This window comes from Marmota monax, unplaced genomic scaffold (assembly GCF_021218885.2).
Source record: "Marmota monax isolate L192 unplaced genomic scaffold, Marmota_monax_Labrador192_F-V1.1 WCK01_AAM20220418_F8-fsc01988, whole genome shotgun sequence".
Classification (NCBI taxonomy): domain Eukaryota; kingdom Metazoa; phylum Chordata; class Mammalia; order Rodentia; family Sciuridae; genus Marmota; species Marmota monax.
In genome coordinates this window covers 11,150-30,032 of record NW_026693935.1, presented here as the reverse complement: position 1 = coordinate 30,032, position 18,883 = coordinate 11,150, and the positions used below count along the sequence as shown (strand labels likewise).

At 35.9% G+C, this 18,883-nt stretch overlaps 1 long non-coding RNA gene across 1 annotated transcript; it reads left to right on the top strand.

Annotated features, from left to right (window-relative positions):
- Positions 1-72: 72 nt before the first annotated feature.
- On the top strand, positions 73-5,719 carry LOC124106241 (uncharacterized). Its single transcript, XR_006856032.2, has 3 exons — positions 73-447; positions 2,772-2,838; positions 5,090-5,719. It is a non-coding gene; the product is annotated as an uncharacterized LOC124106241 (long non-coding RNA).
- The last annotated feature ends 13,164 nt before the right edge of the window (positions 5,720-18,883 follow it).

The following is an 18,883-nucleotide window of genomic DNA, read 5'->3' as shown; positions in this document are numbered from 1 at the left end:
AAATTTAAAAACTATAACTAACTGGTTTCTCAAAGAATATTTTTGTAAAGTTCTAGAATTTAAAAAATTATTACTAGTTAATGATTAAAGGCCTTACTAGTCATTACTTTTAGAAAAGGTGGGAGCAAACACAGTATATATTACTATTTTATTTAACCCAATACTTTTCAAATTTATTTGAACTTGGTATTACTCACTTCATCTTCCTTCAAATTTCCATTCTTTCTTTCCTTTTTAAGGATGTTTCTAAAATCTCCCACAGGACAAATCAGGAATTGTCACTATTAAGTTTCCTGCACATGGCATGTGTGCACACAAGCACACAAACACACACACATACACACCCTCACGATATATTATTTTGCTTTTTTACTTTAGATTGCTCTAAATAATCAGGAGTTAACCAAGCACAGTAGAAGTTAAAGTTATGTCTGGGGGAAGGAAAAGGTAGGTTAGAAATAAAATGAAATTTTCCTTCTCTACCCTGAATACTTGCTTTATATGTTCTTTCTCAATAGTCTAAATTCCTTTTGTGACCTCAAGAACAAATAACCAGTAAAAAGATTTAAAACATGTTAATAAAAACCATATTTTATAAAAGGATCAAGTAGTCTAAGATTTTGTAAGTACCAGCCTCTGGTATTTTTAAAATCACTTTGTGTAGGAAATACCAAAATTTGTAAACATTTTTTTTCCAAAACAAGCTATGAATGAAGGGAAATCTGTTTACATAAAATTAACATCCCTTGCTTTTGTTAACATTGTATTTTTTACAAGTTCTGTTGTTTGCTATTGGTATACTTTGCCATCATTTTCTATTTATATGCTAGGTGAGGATAAAGGATTCTGTGTTTTCAATATCTAAACTTGCATACTGTAGGGTTTCTGGTAGGCTTTCAGTAAATGTTTGTTGATGTAGGCCTGGAAGTTCCTAGTCATTCCAAGGGGCATACATTAATGATTGTCACACTCAAATCTTAGGATGACTATGTTTTGTTGAATATATCTTGAAAATATAGGTTATTTAATTTTATATTTATATCTGTTTTGTCTATAAAAAGATTTAAGGTGGTGTCCATGAATGCACATAATACAATAGAATCAAGTACAATTAAAATAAATGGATAGAAAAACAAAATTGAAGAGTTTACACTTTCCAATTTCATTATTTTTGTGAGAGTAATTAATGCAACATAACATTGACCTAAGAGTAAAGATAGAATTTAGTGAAATAGAATTGATATTGCAGAAATAAGCTCTTAAAATCATGTTCTTTTGAATTTTGATAGAGTTGTCCTTTTATCAAATGATTACTCACATGTAAAAAAAAAAAACCCTCTTAATAAAATTCAATCATACATAAGAATTACAGACCTAATGCTGAGTGGTAGAACTATAAAATTTTTAAAAGAAACCATACAAGAATCTTTATGACATTGGTTTAGGCAGAGAGTTGTTAGACATGACCCTAAAATCACAATCCATAAGAAAAAAATAATGAATTTCATTTTATTAAAATTAAAATTGTTACACTTCAGGAGACTGGGAATCTCAAGGAAAAAAAATAAACCTACAGATTGGGAAAAATATTTGCAAATTAATTATGATAAGATTTTTCTATACCTTTGTTTTTGTTTTGTTTTGTCTGTGTGTGTGTGTGTGTGTGTGTGTGTATATATATATATAGCTCAGGATTAAACTCAATGCCTCACACATGCTAGGCAATTGCCTTACCACTGAGCTACAATCACAGCATAAGATGTAGTTTTTAATACACATTTAAAAAAATATTCAAACCAAAGTATTATGCAAACCAAAGTATTATGTCAGCAGTAGAACAATATATTTATTTTTACTATGTTATTTATATTTCCTTTTCTGATGAATGAATATTATTTTTATACAATTATTATAAAAGTACTTTTAAATTATAAAATCTTGAAACATCATAATAATAACTAATAAGGAACTAAAGGTTAAGCCCATTTAGTTATGTACATAATATTTTGTTGTAATGGTAAATATTATCTGGCATTTCTTGCAATATTAATTTAAAAAATCTTGATTATTTCATATTTTTATTTCCTCAAAAATATTTGTGAAGTTATGGATATTCTATTTTTTTTCACTCAACATTCTCTAGATTATATGAAGTACTTTCTAAAGTCATACCTTTCTAAACTCTATACCTTTGAATATTGATGAATGTTAGATAATCTATTAACCTTTTTGGAATTATGCCATTTATGAAACACAATACATAATCATATATCTGAATATAATTCATAACCCAACTTAGTTGATAAGATAAAGATTTAATTTATTATTTATTTTTTTTAGTTGCTGAATATTTACTTTGTTTATTTATACGTGGTGCTGAGAATTTTACTCAGTTCCTCAAACATGCCAGGCAAGTGTGCTGCTACCACTGAGCCCCAGCCCAGACCATTTATTATTTTTTTAGAAGTTCAAGTGGAGAAGTTAAGACAATTTCATACAGATTTATAGAGATATGAACATAAATGCATATTTCTTATCAGTTAATAAACCTGATCAGAGAAGACACTGGAAGTCTGATATTATAATAAGATATAAAATAAAAATTAGTAAATATGATGGGTGGGGCTCACTGGTAGAGGGATTCCCTGGAACATGTGAGGTTGTAGGTATAATCCTCAGTGCCACATAAAAATGAATAAATCAAAATAAAGATATTAGAACACAGATTCAATGAAGTCTTTTTTTTTTTTCTTTCTTTTTTTTTTTTTTAGTTTTTCAGTGGGCACAACATCTTTGTATGTGGTGCTGAGGATCGAACCTGGGCCACACGCATGCCAGGTGAGCGCGTTACCGCTTGAGCCACATCCCCAACCCTCAATGAAGTCTTTAAAAAGTGAAGAATGAAAATCTGCAGCTAAAATTACACTATAGTTCATTTGCTTAATGCATTTTGTTATTAAAACAACAGATTGTATATAGATTTAGCTTCAGTATCATTACATAATGTAGAACAGCATGCTGAGAAATGATAAACTACTCTATTAATTTGTACTTTATAAGACGTAACTCTTGTTATAAAAACAAGACTGACTTTGATTTTTTTATATCAGAAGGACATTTTAGATTCTGAAAAACACAGCTGTTATCAAATGTATTGCTTTCCTTTTAGATAAATGTAATATAATTATGAATATCGAAAAAGCATTTTGTTCATTTCTCAAAAAGAGCTAGATTTATTGAAGTTTTCATATATATACATACATATCATTTTTTGCAGAGATAGAATTGAGGGGCACTCAACCACTGAGCCACATCCATAGCCCTAGTTTTGTATTTTATTTAGAGATAGGGTGTCACCTTACCAAGTTACTTATTGCCTTGCAGGTGCTGAGGCTGGATTGTTTTCATTTGTTTTAGTTGTAGATGGACACAGTATCTTTATTTTTATTTATTTATTTTTATGTAGTGCTGAGGATTTAACCCAGAACCTCATGCATGCAAGGCAAGCACTCTACGTCTGAGCTACAACCCCAGCCCCATGAGGCTGACTTTGAACTCGAGATCCTCCTGCCTCAGCCTCCAGTTAAGCTAGGATTAAAGGCATATGCCACCATACCTAGCTTAGGTTTATATTTAATAGGCTTAAATTTTAGAGCACTTTAGGTTTTAACTTTTAATTATTCTGAAAAGTATAAAGCCATGAGAAGATGTAGAAGAAACTTAAATGACTTTTATGTTCACAGAATAATTGTCAGTATAAATATTTCTTCATACACCTTTCCCAGACACACACACACACACACACATACACACACACAAATGGCCCTTCTTTCATCATCAACATCTCCCACCAGGGTGGTATAATCTTTTGAATCAATGAGCCAACTCTGACACATCATTATCACTTAATATTCATAGTTAGCATGAGGGTTCAGTCTTGGTGATTGTACATTCAGTAGGTTTGGACAATATATAAATGTGTATCATTCAATAGAGTGTCACACAGAATATTTTTATGGCCTAAAAGTCCTCTGTGCTCTATCTATTCATATCTTCTGCCCCTCTGACTCCAGAAAGCTACTGATCTTTTTACTGTCTTCCTAATTCTGCATTTTACAGAATTTCATGGATTGGAATCCATTGCATTCTTTTCAGATTACTGTCTTTCACTTCAAATAAGCATTTAAGGTTTTTCCCACATCTCCTCATTTATTTTTAAGGCTGAATAATATTATGTCATAAATGCACTGGTTCTTTTACCCACTCACAAATTGAGGACATCATTTTTGATTACAAGTTTTGGCAATGATAGATTAATCTGCTGTAAACATTTGTGTGCAGGTTTTTATGTTAATGTAAGTTTTTAATTCAATTGGGTATGCAGCAAGAAGGGCAAATCAAGATTGTATGATTAATACACATTTGATTTTTTAAGAAATGTCAAACTTTCTACCAGAATTATTTTATACTTTTGTGTCTCTGAACACCATGAATGAGAGAGCTCCTGGTACATCTAACCCTTTCCAGCATTTGACCTCCTCAGCATTAGATTTTCACCATTCTGATTCATATCCAGTGGTATTTTAATTTGCAATTTGCTAATGTCTTTTATGTTGAGCAACTTTTCATATTCTTATTTTCCATCTATATATCACATCTGGTCAGATGTCTGTACAGATCTGACCATTTTTAAAACTGTGTTGTTCATTTATTATTATTTAGATTTAAGATAATTTAAATAATTTGAATGAGTCTTTTATGAGATATGCTTTGGAAATAGTCCTCTCTGTCTCTGGCTTATCTTTTATTCTGTTTGACCTTATCTTTCACAGGGCAGAAATTTTGATTTTAACTGAGTTCAACTTAAATGGTTTTTTTCTTTTATGAATTTGGCCTTTGGTGTTTGTATATAAAATGTTATCTTGAAACACAAGGTTATTTATATTTTCTCCTAGTTTATCTAGAATATTTTATCCTTTGTGATTTACATTTATGCATACATTGTATTTTGAGTTAATTTTTGTAAGAGGTATGAGATGTGTGTATAATAATTTTTTGAAATTTATATGTTTATTTTCTGTTTCCCCAGCACCATTTGTTGAAGAGGCCATCCTTTCTCCAATGAAGATTCTCTCTCCTTAGTTAAGATTAGCTATCTTGCTGTGAATCTACTTCTGGGTGATCCTTTGTTTGGATTGTCTTTTCTTTAGTAAATGCCATACTATCTTGATGCTTGAATCTTTATGAGTCCTCAATTGATGGGGCTCCTTTCCTGTATGTGTTATTGTTTTCAAATATTAAGTGTGCAATTCAGTGTCTTTGCTTTTCTGTATAAGGTTTAGAACCAGCATGTCAGTAACACAGTTTAATTTTCTGAGAATTTAAAAATATAATAATAATATTTTAAGTAAGAATTACTTGACAAATAGTAATTGTTTATATATATATAATTTCTTTTTTGATGGTGCTGGGGGCTGAACCTAGGGTTTTGTGCATGCAAGTAAAGCATTGTACTAACTAAGCTATATCCCCAGCCCCTATAATTGTTCATATTGATGGATAAAACTTTTTGAAATTTTGTTTGGGATTGCACTGAATCTGTAGATACAACTGGGAAAAACTGGCATCTTAACAGTTCTGAGTTTTTCTTTTCTGAAGTGTGAAATATCTTTTTTTTATTTTTCAAAAATTTCTAAGTAAAGTTGTAATTTTACTCACAGTGATCTCGACCACATGTCATTAGATTTAAACAGAAGTATTTTATTTTTGGTGAAGCTATAGTAAATTCTATTATTTCTTTTTTGGGGTGAGGGTGTTGCACTATATATTGAACCTAGGGGTATTTAGCCACTGAGCCACATCCCCAGATCTTTTTATTTTTTTTTATTTACTGCACAGTCTGGCTGGGCACAAAATAACCGAGCCACCACATAGCCTTGTAGGTTCAAAACAGGAAGTCCTTTATTCTCCGCACTCAGCCTTCTCCGGGACACATCACATACCAACCAGAAATCCCTCCTCCAGAAATCCCTCCTCCTGCACTTCCCCAACCAATGGGAACCCTCTGGGAATCCCTGTGAAAATGCCAAAGTAGCATGAGAACTCCAAAGTACCAGGCAGAGGTGGACAGCAGGGGTCTAATATACAATTGAATACACAGCTTAACATAACCATTATCATCTCAATGGCTTGCTGACATCACCTCTCAACCACTCTGTTCTGGCAAAAATGCCATGCATCATTCCAACTCAGCTATGGCTCTCAGCATCTCACCCCTTCTGTTTAATTAAACACCAAGCATGTGGCTTAGGGACTTGTCTGTTAGGCTGTCCAGTACTACATATGGTCCTTACCCATCATCAGATGAGCTGACCTCAAGGCATCAGCCTTCTGTCTTAGGTTGGTACCACTGCAATTGGATCTTACCCATGACTGACTACCAGTCCAGCATACAGCCATACTTGTGGATAGGCCTATGCACCAGTGGGGTGTGAGGTTCTTTGCCTCACCTCTGTTGGCCCCCAAATTTTAGACCATCACTAGCAGAAGGGAGGATACAGAAATGCCATGAAACTAAATCAATTGGCGGCTCTTTTTGGAAAAATTGTACCACCGGTGACACCATCAGCAAAGATACTCAGGCACTACCACAATTCACTGTATCAACAGATAGTTCACAATGTATACAAGTGATACACAGTCCAGGCAAGTTCTGCAAGCAGTTCAAAGCAGAGGAATCTACCAATATTTCCATTTCCTCCCAAAGTAAATTGACTCCTTGATTGAGCATTACATGTTGAGTTATTATTCATTGATGCATCAGTTTATACAGTTTACTGTGATAGCTATTGAAGAAGCTGTAGTTTGGTTTTATCTTTGTCTTCACCTTGTCTTCACCGGAACTGGGATGAACATAAAAATTCTGGTAATGATGGGTAAAAAAGAAAATTATGTACCATTCCTACAGGTATTAAGAAAATACTTTTCTGAACAATTTACATTATCATGAACAGAATTATTAAATATAATGTAAAGGAAAGGTGAAAGTAAACAAACAGGTCTGTTGACCTCCTTATTTGTTCACATATTAAAACAATCCTCAACAGCTGTTTACCCAATTTAAATTAAACCATTTAAATCACGTGAATAATAAAAATATTTGGATCCATTATTTTATGAGTGTTCCTCATATATGATATATGGACATATGCACATGCAGACATACAACACAAAACACAAGTGTGCACACATAACATAGAACACATAATAGTAAAGGCCTCGTAGCTTTACACTGGTGAAATCTCCATTGCAATGTTTAAAAACACCACAGTATAAAAATAAAACTGATCAGAAAAACATTAACCTAGGTATGTATGAGCTCAAAAAATAAAATAGAACTTCATGATGTAGGAAAGGGCAATAATAAAATAGATATTGAAAAAAGACATCCTAGTTACCACCTGGTTTGACTCTTTTGTGGATATCCCATCCTTTTTCCTGTAACTTGCATAATGGGTCTGAAGGTATTTCCACAAGCAAGTCCCAAGGATTTTTACATTTGAAATAGGCTTTAATGTTGTTCATTATTCATTAGCATCTAGGTGTGGGAGAACAACTGTTGCAGATGTAAAAATAGCCAAGCTTGAGCACTGGATATCAGCTATTATGGATTTGAGTCAAATTGTCTTCTTTTTGGTCTGTGGAAATCGCTTTGGTTAGTCTCTCTTTAATCCAAATTGGCTGCTGTTCTGCCTGTGGAAACACACAAACAGAACCCCAACTCCAGACAATCACTGGGTCAGGACCTTTCCATTGACCTGTTAAAATATCCTTCCAAAGTACCTTAGGCTTATGTATATTTTTTTGGATACATATGTCTTTCTGCAGCACTAAGCCCTGATAAATCCAAATTTAAAAAGTTTAGAGTAAAAAGGGTTATTTTTAGTTTATCTTTGGGGGATATATATCCCTGTCCAATTCCCTCTTTTTGCTTTAATAGGTACATTTTAATAGTTTTGAGCTCTTTCAAGTCCACATGGGTGCTGGACATTTGGAGGTTAAGGAAACAGGAGAAAAGTAAATAAAGTGCCACGGAAGACAAATGAGATCCACTTAGAGAAAGTGTCCAAGCCTTGCCTGGCACGGTGATGGGTACAGAAAAGACTTCTAATGAAGCATGCAGTTAAATTTCCTGCTCAGAAGAAAGATTCAGGAACAATGTAAGACTGTCCAGTGAAGAGTGAGCCAAGCAGGATCTGCTCTGGTTATACCACCTGAGCACCAGCAAAGGTAGTTTTATAGGCAGAAAACACTTAGGCACACTCTAGAGGAAGAAGCTACTCGGGATCCGGAACCACTCAAGCAGAAGTGTAAAGGTACAGAGTGCAGATCATCCTGGTGCTAGGCTGAGGAAAGGACTGTGACTGGTAAGTGGGAGGGTAAGTTGTGAACTGCATCACAGTGATTGTTTCTTTCTGACTGGCTGAGAAAATGAGAGCATGTGATGTGCATGGTGAAGGACAGACCTGGTGTGTGCATTAAACAGGCAGAAGCTCTGTATGATCTCTGCAAGTCCCGGGGGGCGGGAGGCTACAACATAAAGGACAAGACAACTTCTAAGCCTCTCTTTCTCACCTGAGAACCTGGAACTTGAGGTGCTGTCTCCTGAGTGTTTAGTTAACGGCTAGCCCCTGTCCCACCCCTGCCATGGCACTACCCCAATTCTACTAGCTCCATATATTCTTTGCAAGAAGCAGGTAGAGCAGTCTGCCTGCTGCAGGCCACAAGCAGGACTGTGCTGTGCCACAAGAAAACTCCCCATGTCTCCTACCCTGGAATGTCTCCTGTGGAATGTTGAGGCACAGGGAGCCCCAGAGCCTCTGCTGTTCTTGCATACCCCTGCAGCACAGTCTTGGTTTTGCAAGTGTGGACTGCCAGGTGATTGCCACCAGCAGTGTAGCACGATGACACCCGCAGCTCAGAGCAGCAGCAAGTGTAGGAGCAGGAGCATGCAGCAGAAGGGGCCATCATTACCTAATTGCTCAGGGCTCAGGAGCCTACTCCTACGATGATCGCAGCGCCATGGTTGCAAAGGCGAGAATGAGATACAGTTTCTGTAATTTGTAAGCACCATCTCATGTGTCCTCCCAGGGGAAGAAGTGCCAGGACATTCACTGGGGGGGTTCCTGTAGAGTGACAGTGGGCAGCAAGGCTGGTGGGCCACTTTGCCCCCTGAAACTTAGGAGGCTGGTGTATGTATAGGGCTCACATCTGTGCACTTGTAAAAAGCCAGGGAACCAAGCACTGCGAGAGGATGTTGAGAAGCTTGGGAGGTGCCTGCTCACAGTCTTAAGGCATTGGAAAACCGAGCCTAAGCTGCTTGGACCTCCAGGGTTGCAGGAAAATTGTTGCAGATCAGGGTGGCCTGTGGGTGCTTGGGCTGTCCCCTGGGAGTGCCACTGCCACATGGTCACTTAGGGTTTGGTGCTAAACTCGCTTGCTTTCAGGGATCAATCAAGACTTTGGTCTCTCCATTATTAGCTTGTCTTTTGGAGTGGCAGGCCTGGCGCAGGTATGCTGTATACTGTTGGAAGGTTTCCCCAAAGTCAGGGTCCCCCAAAGCGGGTAGGGGGTTGTTGCTATGGTCCCTGTGATTCTAAGGGCTCGTGTCATGTGGTGCTGTGACCACTTACAGAGCATGGAGATATGGGAAGTTTGTGTGTGTGTGTGTGTGTGTGTGTGTGTATTTATACCTATTTATGTTTGAGCATGGGGGTGGAAATCATGAAGGTGTAATTCTTGAACTACTGGCTCATTAAATGTAGAGACCAGTGAAGCACGTGTCAGCATGCATGCGTGTGTGTGTGCAAGAACAGGGAGGCTGCTTGGAATTATCCCATTTGGTGGCATGCAGGAAGAGGTAAGCACCACACTAACACAATTCTTTCTCCCTTTTTGGATTTCTCCTTCCTCCCTCTGGTTTGTTGGAACACTGTGGATAGATATGTCCTTGCCTGAGGCATTGCTCAGCTCCAAGCTGGAGTTGACAGCCTCAGGACCAAAGAAGAGCTACAGCTTCTTGCTGGGAATAACCTAGTTAGCCTATGCAGGATTCTTCCTTCTCTATTCCAGACCCCTCCTGGAAGGATATCTCTTGCAGGATTTCTAGTACCTGGATCTCTGCTGGCACTTCTTCCCAGCAGTGGAAAAGATCCCATTCTCCCATTGCTGTTCCTTTGACAATCACAGAAGTTCCTAGAGATGGGTGGATCTTGAAATACTAACCAGTTGCTAACTTTTAGGTGTGACAGCCTTGATAATGTATTTGGATAATTTGTATGATAATATTGTAAAGGACAACTTTTTTGGGCTCTGCCTCATATTTTGTTGGGGAATGGACAGACTACCTTGTGCATTAAATTGGGTGGGTGAAAGCTTTGGAAAGGGTGAAACCCAGAACAAACATCAACCTGGGTATGGTCTAACTTGAGCTGCATGCTGACTCATCACTGCTCTGTTTTTTGAGGTACCATTTGCCCAGGACCTAGCTCTAAGTTTCACTGGTACCTTGCTCACAGGGAGTGTTTAAAGATGTCTTACTAATAGCAATACAGTTTATTATTTTTCTTAGTGGAAAATTATTTACAAACTTTTTAAAAATAATTAAAGTCAAATTAGATGTTTCTTAAAACTAAGAAATCTTTTCTTCAAACTAAATAACAAATATTTAGTTGTTGGATTATTTCTACATTCAAATATTTAACCAAACTTGATAGAGTTAAATTAGCTAGGGAAATTTGGATGGCTTTTTGCACTTTGTGTAGGTGTTTGTGCAGATCTTGAAGGAGGTAGCAGTGTGTAGCAGGGATATTTTTTGGTGGGGGTTTAGTATTAATATCTCAAAGGAAAATATACCTTTTTATTAATATTTTGTAATTTTGCTGTGGAAATTCTCAAATGTTTTACGAGCTACCTTGCCTACTGCCCTCATTCCTTTCTGGTTTATTCCTTTAACCTGAGAATGTTGATGGTTCAGAAATGATAATGGGGTTAGTAATGGAGAGCTTATCATTCCACATTAAATTAATCTGTGTTATTCCCTAGGTTTTTATTTATTTGTATGTGTAACCTCATCAATATGATTTCTTTCATCTGTTTTTAAAAAGCAGATATCCCAAGGGGTATTAAACCTTGATAAAATAGTTGTAAAATCGTTGATATACTGGATAAAATAGTTGTAAGCTTAAGATTTCCCAGTAGTAATAGGTGAAGTGCCATGTGTAGAATAAGAAAATGGAGTGATCATTAGGACACGTGTTGTGAAGTTGGCCAGACATCTCACATGTCTGGTTGGAGTATCCTGATAATTATCTCCAGTGGGGCTCTACCTGAAAACTGTGTCTAGCACTTCCGCACATGGAGCTGCATTGCTGTCCACTGTCCACAGCTTTGTTTTTTCTGCAAGAGGGCTGAGAGCACTGTTGAGGGAAATAGAAGTGAAATTGTTAATAGGCTGATTCCAGTAGTTCTGTCTGCTCCTGTAGAATAAGCCTTCATGTATGAGGGTTTTTGTCATTGTTTGGTGCTCTGTCCCATCACCTTGCCATCATGCTGTGGCTTGTGATCCTGTCAGCATTTCTCCAAATGGTGGCCATCAACTTGGCTTTGGCATCTTCCCACCAGCTGGAGACAAGATTCCTCTGGTCTACTTATCCTTAGCGATCCCAAGAGTATGTTGTGTAAACTCTGCATGGCTGGGATACTTATCTTAGATGAATCATGTAGTGAAATAAACCTTAAGCTCAAAAAGGATTTGTTCACTGTCATGTCTAAGTACATCTATCATTTGAAATTTATTGCTTTGTTGTATTTTTAAAATATTAACAACTTTCCAACATAGTAAGAAACGGTAATTTGGTATTTAACAAATGTGGAACATTTTAGTTATGCTTCTCTTTCCCAAGAAGTTTATAAAATTTCATACAAGGAATTGCTCTGACTTTTATAAAAGTCATAATATAAAATGACGTTAGTCAAGGTGGATTTTTTTTAATCACTTGCCTTTCATTTGCTTTGTGCAAGCACAGGTAGTTACATTCCTTTTGGGATGTACTGTTATGTAGTTTTACATTCATGCAAAGATGGGAGTTAAAACTTAGTCCCAGCTGCAGGAGGCATCCTGCTGGAAATGCCCACAACCCTCCTTTGCCCTTTGTTTGCTGAAGGAACCTATTCACTGTAGGTTTCTTCTTAGTGCTTATATATCTTGCTCTATGGTATCCAGAAGCATCATAGAAAGTATTTATCAATTCCTAGCAACAGTCATGCAGTGTCAATGCTAATGCCCGACTCAGTGTAGGCTTGGTGGGATGCATTTTCCCTGTTTGCAGAGGTCTAAATGATTTAGGGGCTGGAAGCTATGTTGCAGCTTGCAGAACCCAGACTAAAACTCAGACACATAGCTAAGAATATCTTCTTAAAGTAAGGAAAGAAAGGCTGTTTGAGAATGTTTTAAGTTTACAGTAGCTTTCTTAACTGTAGGAATGTCACTGGAGACACAGCAGTGTAAATTAGCACCTCTTGCTCTCTTGATAAGGAAATCATGGGGCAGCTTTAGATAAACAGGCACTGAGGTATTTTCTCCAGGAACTGATTGAGAGCACCCCCAGGCTTATTACATTATCAGACTTTTCATTTAGAAATTAGTTTGTACACACTGCCAAGAGGAGCAAGATCTAAAACATTTAGAGACTAATTTATTTAATGTTCATTTTTATTTGTACTTTGGCTTTAGATAAGTGTTCTTTATCAAGGCTGATTTTCCCAAAGATGGATTCCAAACAAAGCTGGGCTGCTCTGCTGCTGTCGAGAGCAATTTTGGACAGGGAAAAAGGAGGAGGCATGAGTTTGTTTCCTACAACTCTGACACTGTGGAAGTATTTTAACTCAGAAATATTTTTTGAGCACCTTTTATATGTGTAGTGTGAAATAAGGTTCTGAGAAAGCATTCAATATAAATAGAGAAGTTATTTGTAAGTATAAATGCAAAGGAAAGGCTTGAATGCTGATTGGAAGAAAAATATGCATATCTGATCTCTAGGCTTAGTGTAGGAAGAGGCCATTGGAAATCATTCCCCAGGCTGCTCCAGCTCATGAACTTTTCAGATAAGAAAACTAAAGCTGAGAGAGCAAAAATGACTTGGCCCAGTGACACCCTGTGGTTGATGGTGGGAGTAATGCACAGTGTATAAAATGTCTGGGGCAGTGCCAGAGATGTGGTGTCTGAGCACAGTTCACTTGTAGATTAGGCCCCCATCCAGATATTCTGTTCCACCCTCAGTGCCACCTTTCTAGAGTTCCCCATCTTTATATGCCCTCTTGTCTTTCAGCCACTGAAAAGGAAGCTTTCCCTTCTTTCCTAAGAGTACAAACCCTGAAGCACTCTGAATCCTGGGTAACCATGGGGAGTCCATCCTTTTCTTTGCCTCCCTATTTGTTCCTTCTGGTTGACCTTGATGCATGTGAATTCCTGCTGTCTTAAACTTTCTTTGTTTTGCTTCATATAGCTGCTCATCTCCTCTAAATTGGTCTCCAGGTTCTGTTTGTCTCCCTACATAATTACCTAGAATCCATTCTGTGTCAAAATCCACTTTGAAACCTGCGTGTTGCCAGCTGCCTCTGCCTTGACAAATCTAAAGTTTCTCTTCCATCCCTCACCCCTGCCCAAAGTCAGCCAGCCTTGTCTTCCTTTCTGAAGCTACTCTATCTGGCCATACAAACTTGGTACATTCTGAGATTTGGTTATAAATCTCTGAGCATGATTTTGGGGGATTCATTTTCCTCTTCCTTCTACATCTCTGTGGTTCTCTAAAAATATTTTATTGTTTCCTCTTTTCTCTCATCTGCCTTCATGAAATCATTTTTGTCATATAATCTGGGATTTTTTGAAACATGGAAATGAAAAGTTTAATAATTTCATCAGGCTCTGAGAGCTAGAGATAGAAGGGACATCTGGGGTCTCTTTTATGGGAGGTAATCCAATTTATAATGTCTCCACCTGAACCTTCACAGAGAACCCACTGTGTGGACTCTCTCTGATCCAGTGAGGAGGCCCATGGAACAGAGTAGAGGAGAGTGTGGCTGCAGAGATATTGATCAAGATCTCTGGAGACAAATCAGGAAGCAGGTTTCATTTTATTGCACAGTTAAGATTATATATATATATATATATATATATATATATATATATATATATATATTTTTTTTTTTTTTTTTTTTTTTAGGTAGTAGCTAAGCAGATTACATGCAGCACCAATGCAATTTCTGCTAACCATTCTTGCAGTGACCAATACAAGAACAGGCCATGAAGAGAGTGCAGGGATTGCAATATAGATATCAAGGAGGAAATTTAAAAAATTCTTAGATGTAAATGAGAACACAGACACAACAAATTGAAATTTCTGGGACAATATGAAAACAATATGAAGTGGAAAATTCCTTTCACAGATTTCATTCCTTAAAAGAATAAAAAGCCAACAAAAGAAATGACATCACACTGTATCTCAATGCCTTAAAAATAGAGGAAGAAATCAGCAGAAAATGCAGTAGAAGGCAAGCCATAATTAAAATAAGAGTTAAAATAAAGGAAATCAAAAAAAGATACATTTGGAAAAATTGACAAAACTCAGAAAAAATACATAACATTTGATAGACCCTTAGCCATACTAATGAAGAGAAGAAGAGAGAGAACACAAATTGCTAGCATACATGATGAAGAAGGCAATATCAAAACAGACACTACAGAAAAACAGAAGATAATTAGAAATTACTTTGAAACCATAAATCTAATAAAATAGAAGATAGTAAAGGCATAGGTAAATTCCTAAAGTCATATGACCTGCCCAGATTAAGCCAGAAAGATATAAATGACTTAAAGAGACCAACATCAAGTGAGGACATAGAAGAAGCTATCAAAAGTTTATCAAACAAGAAAAGGCTGGGACAGGATGAATATATAGCCAAGTTCACAAGACCTCTAATGAAGAACTAATACTTCAATCTATTTCAGCAAATAGAAAAAAAGGAGTACTTCCAACTTCATTCTATGCAGCCAATATCACCCTGATTTCAAAACCAGAAAAAGACAACTCAAAGAAAAAAAAAATCAGACCAATGTATCTAATGAATATAGATGCAAAAATCCTCAATTAAATTCTGGAAAATAGAATACAAAAACAAATCAAAAAGAACATGCACCATGATCAAGTGAGATTCATCTCAAATATGCAAGGTTGTTTCAACATACCGAAATCAATCCATGTGATTAACCACATCAATAGAATTAAAGATAAGAACCATAAGACCATCTCAAAAGTGGAACAAAAATAATTTGACAAAATATTAGTTCCTGTTATCCTGAGTTTTTCCAGTTTTTCCATAGAGGTGTTCAAAACACTGGAAAAACTCGGGATAACAGGAACTAATCTCAACATCATAAAGGCAATCTATGCTAAGACTCAGGCCAACATCATGCCAAAACAGAGAAATGGAAGACATTCCCTCTAAAAACTGGAACAACATGAGAATGCTCTGTTTCACCAATTCTATTCAACATAGATCTTGAAACACTGGCCAGAGCAATTACAGAGACAAAGGAAATCAAAGGGATATGTATAGGAAAAGAAAAAACTTATATAAACACTATTTGCTGATGATATTATTCTATACCTAGATGACCCAAAAAGCTCTAACAGAAAACATCTAAAACTAGTAAATGAATTCAGCAAAATAGCAGGATATAAAATCAACACCAATAAATCAAAGGAATTTCTGTATATAAGCCTCTGAGGAGGAAATAATGAATGAAATTAAAAGCTCCATGAGAGTGTAACCAGCAGATTAAACAACTTAGAAGATAGGACATCAGACAACAAAAACATAGTATAACATATCAAAAAGAATATAGACAGCACGAAGAGACAGAGCAGAAGCCAGGAACAGAACTTCCAAGAAAAATGAGATTCCATAAAGAGACCAAATTTAAGAGTTATTGTGATGGAGGAAGGTATTGTGGTCCAAACCAAAGGAATGAGAAATATGTTCAATGCAACAATATTGGAAATCTTTTGAGAAATGAAGATTGAAACAGGTATTCAAATCCTAGAATCCTACAGGATGCCGAATGTGAAAAAGAACCAAACCGAGACACATTATAATGAAAATGCCCAACATACAGAACAAGAACAAAAATTTAAAAGCCATAACGGAAAGGATGCAGATTACATATAGGGTACACCAATTAGGATAACGGCTGATCTTTCAACACAGACCCTGAGAGCTAGAAGATCCTGAGACAATATATTTCTAACTCTGAAAGATAGTGGGTTCCAACCGAGACTCTTGTATGCATCAAGACTAATCTACACATTTAATGATGAAATAAAAACCTTCCATGATAAGCATAAGTTAAGAGAATTTGCAGGTTGATAAGCAGCTAAACACATACTTGGAAAATTTTTTCATGGAAAGGAAATGAAAAATAACAATGAACACCAAGAGTGGGAGGGAGGACACTAAAGGAAAAACTAAGCAAAGAGGAAAATCAAGTCAAGTTAAATAAAAAAAAAGTGAACAAATATGGGTGGAAATACAAACCATATCTCAATAATAACCCTAAATGTTAATGGCTTAAACTCACCATGGAAAAGACATAGACTAGTAGACTGGATTTAAAAAAAAAAAAAAAGATCCTACAATATGCTGCCCAGAGGAGACTCATTTGATAGGAAAAAAAAAAAAAAATACACAGATTAAAGGTGAAAGGTTGGAAAAAACCATACCACTCACATGGACTTCAGAAGCAAGCAGATGTGTCCAAACTCATGTCAAATAAAGGAGACTTCTAGCCAAAGTTTATCAAAAGGGATAAAGAAGGACCTCACATACTGCTAAAGGGAACCATACACCAACAAGACATACTAATCATCATGGTGCAGCTATGTTCATCTAAAAAATCTTCTAAAGTTCAAGAGTTAAATAGACCACAGCACAATAATCATGGGTGATTTTAACACACCTCTCTCAGCACTGGAGAGGTCGACCAAAAAATTTGAAAAAAAAAAAAAAAGAAACTATAGAACTCAATAACACAATTAATAACAGATTTAATTGACATATAAAAATATCAAACAACATCTAGAGGATGCCCTGTCTTCTCAGCAGCACATGGATCCTTCTCAATAATAGACCCTATATTATGCCAAAGCTCAACTCTTATCAAATAAAAAGGAGTAGAGTTACTACCATGCAACTTACCTTTTTGTAATGGAATGGAATTGGAAATCAATGATAAAATAAGGAAGAAAAATTTCTTTATCACAGGGATAATGAAAAATATGCTACTGAATGAACAATAGTTTAAAAAAGACATCAAGGAGGAAACAAAAAATTTCTTAGAGGTAAATGAGAACACAGACACAACATATCAAAATCCTTGGGACACTATGAACGCAGTACTAAGAGAAAAATTCATTGCATGCAGTGTATTCCTTAAAAGAAGAAAGTGTCAACAAGTAAATGAGCAGACACTACACTTAATACCCCTAGAAAAAGAAGAACAAACCAGCATCAAAAGTAGTAGAAGGAAAGCAATAATTAAATTCAGAGCTGAAGTCAATAAAATTGAAACAGAAGAAATATTTGGAAAAATTTTCAAAACTCAGAGTTTGTTCTTTGAAAAAATACATGCGATTGACAGACCCTAAGCCATGCTAGTGAAGACAAGAAGAGAAAGCAACCAAATTATTAGCATAAGTGATGAAAAAGGCAATATCAAAACAGACACTACAGAAATACAGAAGATAATTAGAAAGTATTTTGAAACCACAATTCTAATAATAAAGAAGTTAGTGAAGGAATCAATAAATTCCTAAAGTCATATGACATGCCCTGAGAAAGCCAGAAAGATATATACGAATTAAAGAGAACAATAGCAAGTATGGAAATAGAAGAATACATCAAAAGATTACCAACAAAGGAAAGCCCAGGACCAGATGGATATATAGCCAAGTTTTACAAGACCACTCAAGAAGAATTAATACTAATACTCTTCAATCTCTTTCAGGAAGTAGAAAAAGAGGGAGTACTTCCAACTTCATTCAATGAAGCCAATATAAACATGATTCCAAAACCAGACAAAGACACCTCAAAGAAAGAAAACATCAGACCAATCTCTCTGATGAATATAGATTCAAAAATCCTCAATTACATTCTGGCATGTTGAATACAAAATCATATCAAAAAGATCATGGACCATGATCAGATGGGTGTCATCCCAGATAGGCAAGGTTGGTTCAACAAATGAATGAAACGGAAATCCAAATCCTAGAGTTCTACAGAACACAGAATGTGAAAAATATCCACAAAAGACACATTATAATGAAAATGCCCAACATTCAAAACAAGAAGAAAAATTTAAAAGCCACAAAGAAAGGAAGCAGATCACATATAAGGGTATACCAATTAGGTTAAAGGCTGATCATTCAACACATACTCTGAAAGCTAGAAGATCCTGGATCAATATATTTCCAACACTAATAGATATTCCATTCTAAACGAGATTTTTGTATGCAGCAAGACTAAGCCTCAGGTTTGAAGATGAAATAAAAAACTTCCATGATAAACAAAAGTTAAGAGAATTTGAAGGTAGAAAAACAGAGGGGCAATACATCCTGGGCAAAAGTTTTCATGAAGAGGAAATGAAAAATAACAATGAAAACCAACAGTGGGAGGGAGTACACTAAAGGAAAAACTAATCAAAGAGGTAAATCAAGTCTAGTTAGATAATAAAAATAAACAAATATTGCTAGAAATACAAATCATATCT